This window comes from Pinus tabuliformis, chromosome 4_2 (genome assembly GCF_031772625.1).
Source record: "Pinus tabuliformis cultivar Carrire ecotype Pingquan chromosome 4_2, CPIR1, whole genome shotgun sequence".
NCBI classification, from domain to species: Eukaryota; Viridiplantae; Streptophyta; class Pinopsida; order Pinales; family Pinaceae; genus Pinus; species Pinus tabuliformis.
The window spans coordinates 608,758,935-608,768,370 of NC_142304.1; the positions used below are offsets into that span (position 1 = coordinate 608,758,935).

The 9,436-nt window shown below is 38.8% G+C and overlaps 1 pseudogene; it reads left to right on the forward strand.

Moving 5' to 3' along the window:
• The first annotated feature begins 1,597 nt into the window (after positions 1-1,597).
• Positions 1,598-9,183, forward strand: LOC149170763 (serine/threonine-protein kinase-like protein CCR1; annotated as a pseudogene).
• The last annotated feature ends 253 nt before the right edge of the window (positions 9,184-9,436 follow it).

Consider the following 9,436-nt stretch of genomic DNA (forward strand, 5'->3'; position numbering starts at 1 on the left):
TACCAAGAGGAACATGCTGCACATTCATCATGCTTGGAATCAACAAAGAAACACCATTTATCTCAAAGGGTCCAAATAACTAGTCCATACATTCAACACGATATCAGATAAGCCCCCATGAAGAAACATATTAGAACCAAATTGCATCATAAAACTCAGACCCTGTGGGTGAGAAATTTCGGAACGAGCGAACCCCTGCATAATATTGGTTCCCCTTATTTATAAAAAGAGGGGGAGCTGGAATAACTATTACAAAATATCTCAGCCAAAGGCCAACTGCCTGATGTACTAGCTACCTCGGCCTGTGATAGCTCTTGTTGCCTAAAAAGATTACAATAGGGATCTGCTCGCTTTCTTGGAAATAAATGTTAACTGCAGAACTAATGAAAGGAAGAAGAAAAAGGAAAGATGGAGGAGGAGGTGTCCCCCTATTGTTCCGGTGGAGGCCCCTGATCAAGCCACGTCCCTGTCATCATGCTCTTCACTGTTGTTGAGGCGGTCCACTGTCCATTCTCCCATAAATGCATTCCTCGCCGACTTTGGATGCATGCTACGAGAGGGCCTTACCTTGAATGGGCCCATACGTGACTTGAATGCTCCATACTTCCATCCAACATGCCAGCTTCCGACTCATACGTTCTTTGAAGCTCTACGCAATCCTTTTCAGCCCTTTGATACACCTCGGGATGTGTTTTATGATGTAACAAGAAGTCTGTTAGGTGCGGGCCTTTAACACAGAAATAAGTTGAAACATGTGAGCTCTTATTTCCCCTTAAGCCCCCTTTGCTTCAGCCCCTTTCTGCTTCTTCATATCACCTGACCATGAGCTGTGACCGAGCGCGTAGCCCTCGGGGGCTAAGGCTCTCAATCGCTGTTTGGGGGGCCTTTTCCTTTGTTATACCAGAAATGCCTTTGATAACTCTTTATATCGCATAGGTCGATATCCCAAACCCAAAAGGTTTATAGATAATGTTGTAATAACTTATTGCATCTGGGGGCATTTTTCCTTATCACAATTGCAATTGCATTCCAAGAGGGATACCAGCGGGGGAATGAACTTTAATTTGCACGATTGTCGATCGTTGATTTGTGGGGTGATGTCATCGCTGCCACGTGTCACCCAAAAATGGCCCCATAGGAACCTTGAAAATGTTGAAACTGAGTGACACGTGTCCCCTGTACGACCATGTCTTTGACGACATCAGCTGCCATGTCAGCCATCAGGGCCAATCATATTTCACCACGTGGCCCTAAGAAGAGAGAGAAAATTGCCCCATTTTTGCATGGGTTTCCTTTGTTAAATAATTTTGGCATTCCTGAAAATTTGATACTAAATCGCAACCCCGTAAGTCTTTTGGTGAGGTAGCCATTCTGTTCCTGCAATCGCCAATAATGCAGATGCGGGATTGCCTATAGTCGATATGTCGTACCGTCATGTGGAGGAGAGAGAAGGGGGTGGCTAGGCGTTGGTTTTTTCCTGCACTTTCTTTGTTAAACGATTTCGGCCTCCCATGACGGTGTTACACTATATCACAAAATCGACAGTTTGCGAGGCTTTTAAAGTGGCAACCCCCCTTTACATCGTCGATTTGCAATTATGTGGGACTACAGGATCGCAGGACTCCGGTATGCGGGACTCTATGATCGCGGGACTATGGGATGCAGAATTGAGAACTGCGATGTGCGAGACTGCAGGACTACGGGATGGCCGATTTTCCTTCTGCCATGTGGAGGAGAGAGAGATGGGCCACCCGGCCTTGGTTTTTCATGCAATCTCCTTTGTTAATTCCTTTGTTAAATAATTTTGGCCTTCCTGACAATCTGATACTAAATCGCAACCCCGCAAGTCTTTTGGTGAGGTAGCCATTCTGTTCCTGCAATCGCCAATAATGCAGATGCAGGATTGCCTATAGTCGATATGTCGACCGTCATGTGGAGGAGAGAGAAGGGGGCGGCTAGGCGTTGGTTTTTTCCTACACTTTCTTTGTTAAACGATTTCGGCCTCCCCCGACGATGTTACACTATATCACAAAATCGACAGTTTGTTGGGCTTTTAAAGTGGAAACCCCCCTTTACATCGTCGATTTGCAATTATGTGGGACTACAGGATCGCAGGACTTTGGTATGCGAGACTCTAGGATCGCGGGACTATGGGATGCAGAATTGAGAACTGCGATGTGTGAGACTGCAGGACTACGGGATGGCCGATTTTCCTTCTACCACGTGGAGGAGAGAGAGATGGGCCACTCGGCCTTGGTTTTTCATGCAATCTCCTTTGTTAATTCCTTTAGGTGTTTCCGGGTGATACAACACTGCTATTATGTTAATATTATGGAATGTTCTGTGCTCGCGCCCCCCCCCACATTGTGATTTGCCTTTACCTTTTGGCATTTTTCCTTTGCTTTTTGGGTTTTCCAAGGGCAATATTCAAAATGGTTTACCTTCTGCTCTAAGAGTACATTTTTGGACTTCCATATATTATTGGAAAGCTCTTTCTGAGCACTAGGCAATGGAGAGGGTCTAATTAAGCTCTCATAGTGTGTGTGGCTCAAAAATTAGCATCAAAATTCACTACTATTGGGCATTTGAAGCAACTGATCACTGATAAAGCAGTGAGTGACAACACCCTTTATAGGTTTTTCCCTCTCACCATTGGCCTTAGTCACCTTTAGAATTTCAATCCTGGCTCACTGTAGTCCTTCCTTGCAACATATCTCCCTTTATGGTCATGTCTGATGTAAACCTCCTGTAAATGGCTCTCTCTACGAAGATTAATGCCATAATAAAAACCTCAAACGTCATGGCATTGTATGGTGGTGTGAATACCTCCACCCCATCATCCTTTAAAAATGGAAAGCATCCTACCTCTATCTACCTAAAGCTAATTTTGGATATGTCTCTCATATACATTATCCTTCTTACCTAAAAAGCCTTCAAAATGATTAGTCAACCTGCTACACCAATTGTGCCCTTATATAACCTTAGATCAATCCCTTTGCTCTCCACCTCCATACAATCCTAAATCAAACTCTTTGCTCTCCACAATCCTACTTGGTCATTCTTTTAATGAAGGATTGTTGAGTGTAAACCTAACATGGGTTCCTCAATCCATTTATTAGTGTCCTTCAATTTTTATTGTGAGTAAAACTATGTCCCCTAAGATAATAATAGACTAAAAGATTTGCTTCAAGGAGATTGTGTTGTTGGCTTGCAAGCTTAATATAGTCTTATAAAAGTCAATAATTTTAAAAAATAATTTACATTAACCTGTAACCATATGTAAAATAAATTTTATTATTCAAATTTAATGTAACAAATAATGTAACTTATTTTTATAAATAACTTTGGAAAAACCATTACTAAGCTTTCAACATTGATGTTGCAATAAAACCATTCACACTCTACAACTCCTCTCGTGTAATTAATGATACCAGCCTTTGTTCCTGATTTTGAAAAATCATTTTGGACAGACTCCAATCTCATTACATAGAAACTGAGTTAAAATATCACCACATATATCTCAATTTGTTTGGATATTAATTTTAAGAAAAATCTTTAAGAAAATAAAAAATATATATATATATATATAAATCAAAGTAAAATAGTATAAAGAAGTAATAAAAGGATTAAAAAAGTCCTATTATTATATCTCCACATATCTCAATTTTTTTGGATATTAATTTTAATAAAAGTCTAAAGGAAAATAATAAAATTCAAAACAAAATAATATAAAAATCAAAACAAAATAGTATAAAGAAGTAATAAAAGGATTAAAAAAAGTCTGTTATTGTACTATGTTATTCGGCCTTTATGGATGCCATCTTTCTCTTCTCGACGCATCAACATATTCATACTTAGCGTTCTTGGTGTTATTCAACGCTTTGTTCATTGCACCCTTTTATTCAAACTAAACGGAAATGATTTGGTATGCTAGATATTGCTTCGTAAAGGATGGAGGTGTGTAGGAATCTTTTTGGTACGACGACCCAATGAGAGTTTGTGATTCGATGTGATTGAATAAACATTGAGTTTATTTTATTTCAAGGTAAATACTAGAATATAGACGATTCGGCACACAAGATATAGCTTCCTCATTTGAAAACCAGGCATCGAGAAGCAAATCGGTGGAAAAAAGTGGTGGACGATTAAGGACTGCACATTTTCGTAAGAGAACCTGGAAAATTAAGGGCGACAACTATGGTTTGTGTCATTGACTCGATATTTCTAGATAGAAACCTATAAAGGGACTTGTCAGGGACCCGCACAAATGAAAAAGTTGAAAGGTGCACATGTACTTCAGCGATCTCTTATGCTTGGTGTCATTGATATGGTCTCTATTAATAAAAGCCTCTAAAATTGTCTTTTTTCTTTTGCTGTGGGCAGCGGCCTATGGCCCGGTGTTGAACTTGAAATTCATAAAAGATTAAATCAGGATGGGTGCATGTGATTCATATCTTAAAACGAGTGCGGGAAGTTCCCACGTATGCCCGCCTATCCAATTCGGGATGTCACACACCCTAACGTCTGTACTTCATTTTTTAAGAAGGAAATGGGACCCTATCGTTTACAAACTTATGGATGCGATATTTCAGCATGGAAGTTTGATCTGAATCTATGGGCTATGTTTTCCAATTTCATCTCTTCCAAATTACATTATCACACTAACACTTTCTTAAAGGATTACAGTGGATTCTTTATTTAATTTAAAGCAATTCACGATGAGTCTTTCCTTAACAATCGCTTCGATACTAAAATTATCTTAAAATATTACAGTGGACACTATGTTGAATTTAAGGCAACTCTTTAGGTGTTTTTCGGTCAACAATGGATTCTTTCTGATCGTCTCCGCTTTTTTCTCTTTAAAGAAATTAATTAATGATTTAAAACATAAAATAGTAGCCAGAGTGGAAAGTAACCCACCTGTAGAAAGTTAATCACCAATCTTTTCTTTCTTTTATAATACTTCGAAACACACCCTCGTGTGAATCAGCCAGCTTCTCCTTTTGTTATAATAATTGAAATTTATCTATAATTTGTCAATAATTACAGTGACGTTGCCCAGCAATCAGCCCCAACTTCGAAGTAACAAAAAGATACGTTACAAACGAAACACGCTGGATTAAATTATACTTCGTTTTCGTCCACCCACATGTTATCACGTTCGTGCAACCAGTTCAAACGTTGTACCGCGAAGCAAGTGTAATATAGATTGGGTTGAACTAGATCTATTGGCATATGCTAGAACTTTTGTTTAGATTATTAATAAAGGTTTATTTGAGTAACAAAACCCAAAAAGAGAACAAATGAACTACACTTTCATTTTAGATTATGAGAATACTATTTTTCAATGGCGAAATAGTCAATAAAAAAGTTATTTTTAGGAAAACCAGCACCATTTTTGGGCTTGCATTCAAGGAAAAAATAAACCAAAATCAAAATCATAAGTTTAACAATTATATGAACATTAGTATTCAAATTACGTAGTAGATCATCCTAGAATAAATATACAAGAAACATCTCCATAATAGCATATAAATGCTTTCCTAAAAAAATCCAATTGATCAATAATTTTTCCCTTCAAAGTGAGGGATGGGAAGGGAATTCTATGACTCATGTAACCACAAATAAGACCTTATCAGGGCCATGAAGATAACACATGAATATAACGACTTAGATTTTGACAAGGATTTAATAATTTTTTTTAATCTCAAAACTGGGATTTTTGTTTAAATATAGTTTCTTTGGCACTTTATTAACAGATAAAAATTATGCCAATATGGATTATAGTTAAGAAAAGGTTATATAGAAAAGGGATGAAATGAGGGTGAATAAAATTTCTCTAATAAGGTAGTTGTAGTTAGATTATTTTTCCCAATTTGTTTAGTAAAGTGAAATATCTAATTTCCCAAAGACATAATTTTTTTAAAGTGCTTATTTTCATATATAAGATATAATTTTGTATTGTTTATGTAATGAAAATCATTGTTTTTTTTTTTCTATGGAAAAAATGACAATGAAATAATTATTGAGTGGAAATTGAAATACTACAAAATTTGTATGCATCTTCATTTGGATAATTAAAAATTATTTGTCAACTTTTCAATTTTCAAAAACATAATGAATACTGATTAAATGAGGCCAACACTCATAGCTTCCATACTAAAATTATTCTTATTCTTGTTCTAAACCAATTAATCATTAAAATGATTGAGTTTTTTTTCCAATTTTCTATCCTAAAGAGTTTGAGTATGAAGATGTCATTTTTTTTACCTTCCCTACACTTAAGAAGTTAAGATATACATTTACCTATGTTTATTTTCCATGGTATTTTTCGTAGTTTTATAACATTGAAAACAATAAATTGAGCTCAAAGGTTTAATGACATGAAGCCCTCACTAAGAAGATAGGGTTTTTTTAGCTAATTAGGCCGATAGGCCTTTCCTATGCATCAACAATTGTCAACACTTTTATCCTCCTCCGTTTGATTAAGTGAGACACTTTCAACCGTTGATTTGAAGTGTCATTGCTTTTTCCAAATATCAGTTGAGTTACTTTTCACCTCTGTGGCATGGCAAGATATTTTTACAGCTTTTTCCTATTGAAACACTGCCAAAACACATTATCAATATAAAACACTTTTACCCTGCTCCGTTGGATCAGGGGAGACACTTTCCACCGTTGATTTTGAAGTGTGACTGCTTTTTCCAAATATCCATTGAGTTGCCCTCTTAACATGGCAACATATTTTTACTGTTGTTTCCCATTCTTTTTTAGCGATCGCTCGGCCTATCAGGGCAATTTCAGTCATGTGGGTGGTCATGTAGCAGTATCTATGGACCAGTATTGATCTGTTTTCTGCTCATTTGCACTGACAGCGTGTGTGGAAATGGAGCCATGTCTCCCATAGCAGCATCCTTCGGAGACGAGAACGTGTTCTGTACCATTGATGCAAGTGGGAAGCAGCATATAACATGCTGGGGGAGAAACATCAATTCACCAGCTACCGATGCTACTTCAAGCCCATCTCTGGCTGCACTCTCCGATGGAGGTGGATTCCTTTGTGGACTGCAGGCTAACACTTTCAGACCATTTTACTGGATGAACAACGAAACAGGTACTAATCTTGTGCCCCCAAGTAACCAAAACAGGCGCTATTCAAATATTGAATCTGGGCAAAACCATGCTTGTGGAATCCGTAGTCATTTGGATCAATATCCTGGTATGATGGACTGTTGGTCTATGAAAAATACAACAAAACAACGATCCTTATACCGATCACTCTGGCCGCATCCCAATATCGCCCTGCAATCCATTGTTGCAGGCGATGATCTCACCTGTGGATTAGACCAGGACGGAATGGCATTCTGTTGGGGATCGCCATCTCCACAGTTCAATATCACTGCCCCTCCCCCCTACAAATTTCAAAACCTTGTATCTGGAGGAAATCATGTCTGCGGAATTGTGAAAACAACTTCAGAAGTCAAATGCTGGGGGGATAATTCCATGAACCAGGGAAGCCCACCAGAGAAAACTCGGTTTATAGCCCTCGCAGGAGGCTCAAAACATTCTTGTGGTATCCGCCAAGATAATCATTGCGTGGAATGTTGGGGAAGTTTCAATCAGTCTTCAATTCCAAAAGATGTCGGGTTTCTGGGCATAGCTTCCACAAATATCGTGACTTGTGGCATTAGGGAAGATAACTTGATCGTGGATTGTTGGGGAAATGGATCGGGTTATAATCCTCCTTTGCAGCTTTTCAGCCCAGGATTGTGCAGCAGGGAGCCTTGTCATAGTGGGGAGTTTTTCTTCAATGCTAGCGGTATGGGATTGCCTCATTTGATGAGTTTGTGCCTTCAGAAAGAAGAGCAGATCTGTTCCCCTTGTGTGGAGAATTGCCCAAATGGATTTTTTCTCTCAGATCTTTGTTCTGAGAACGCTGATCGTGTCTGCACTGCATGCTCTCTATGTCGAAATAGTTCTTGTCAAGAAGCTTGTGGAGATGGGTTTCATGGACCTGTCTCTGCAGTCTCTCCATCTAGTTTAACTGAGCAATAGCAAATAAGTATTGCAAAGCAAAAGGAGCGGCATATGGATCTTGTTACTATTCTAGGGGTGTCAATTTCCTGTGGGTTTGTTTTAGCTTTCATTGGAGGCTTTGTTCTCTGTTTGATAATAAGGAGAAAAAGGGGGCAAAGTGAATGTGCCTTTTGCATAGGGCAACCAAATACTGAAAATCAGCCAAATCTTAATGTCCAAACACCCTCGTATGGAATTACCACTTCTTGGCCTACTGCAAATGACTTAATACGGATGCAAGCCTTCCGTCTTGCAGAGCTTCGAGATGCTACAAATGGGTTCAAAGAGTTCAACGAATTGGGTCGAGGAAGCTATGAATTTGTCTATAAAGCTGTTCTTCCAGATGGAAGACAGGCTGCTGTTAAAAGAGCTAATGCAGCTCGAAGAATCCATAGCAACAGTAGAGATTTTGAAACAGAGCTTGAAATTATATGCAAACTCCGCCACGACAACTTGGTTAATTTGTTGGGCTATTGTGAGAAGATGGGGGAAAGGCTTCTAGTGTATGAATTCATGCCTCATGGAACTCTTCACGATCATTTGCATGGAGATCTCTCTCCTCTCAGTTGGACATTGAGGTTGAGAATCTCTATGCAAGTAGCACAAGGCATTGAGTACATTCACAAAGATGCATCGCCTCCGATCATCCATAAAGATATTAAGGCCTCCAATATTCTTTTGGATGGAGAATGGGGAGCCAGGGTTGCAGATTTTGGGTTAACTATATCTGGAGAAAGAGGTCTTCCTTCCCCTATCCAGAAAGGGGATGCTGTCTATGTTGATCCAGATTACTACAAGTCTCAGAATTTTACAGAGAAGAGTGACGTATACAACTTTGGTGTGGTTTTGTTAGAGATTCTGAGTGGGAGAAAAGCACATGATACAGATTTTGATCCACCCAATATTGTCGAATGGGCAGCACCCGTGATCAGCCAGGGAAAGGCAGCAATCATCCTAGACCGTAGTGTGGATTTACCACGAAATGTGTAACCTTTGCTCAGAATGGCTGATATTGCATAGCTTTCTGTGAGGCAAGACCCAAACGAAAGACCAACCACGTCAGATGTGGCTACATGGTTGGAGCAACTCGTCAGAACTAGCTCTTAGTATTGCTTTTCTATCTATGATTGCGAGCATTCTTGACAAATTGAAGATTATTGCTTGAAAATTATTTTTCCTCAAGGGAAAAGCCAGCTAGGGTGTTTTTGTCTAAAATTCAAGTTCAAATAGCATCTCATCTACTTGGTATTGACATTTTCCTTTTTACTCTTTAGGATATTGTACCAGAGAATGCGTCCTTGTTTTTTTGCCTGTTCTGTACAATTTGAGTGTTTGTATTCATTCTTCTTCACAATCAAAA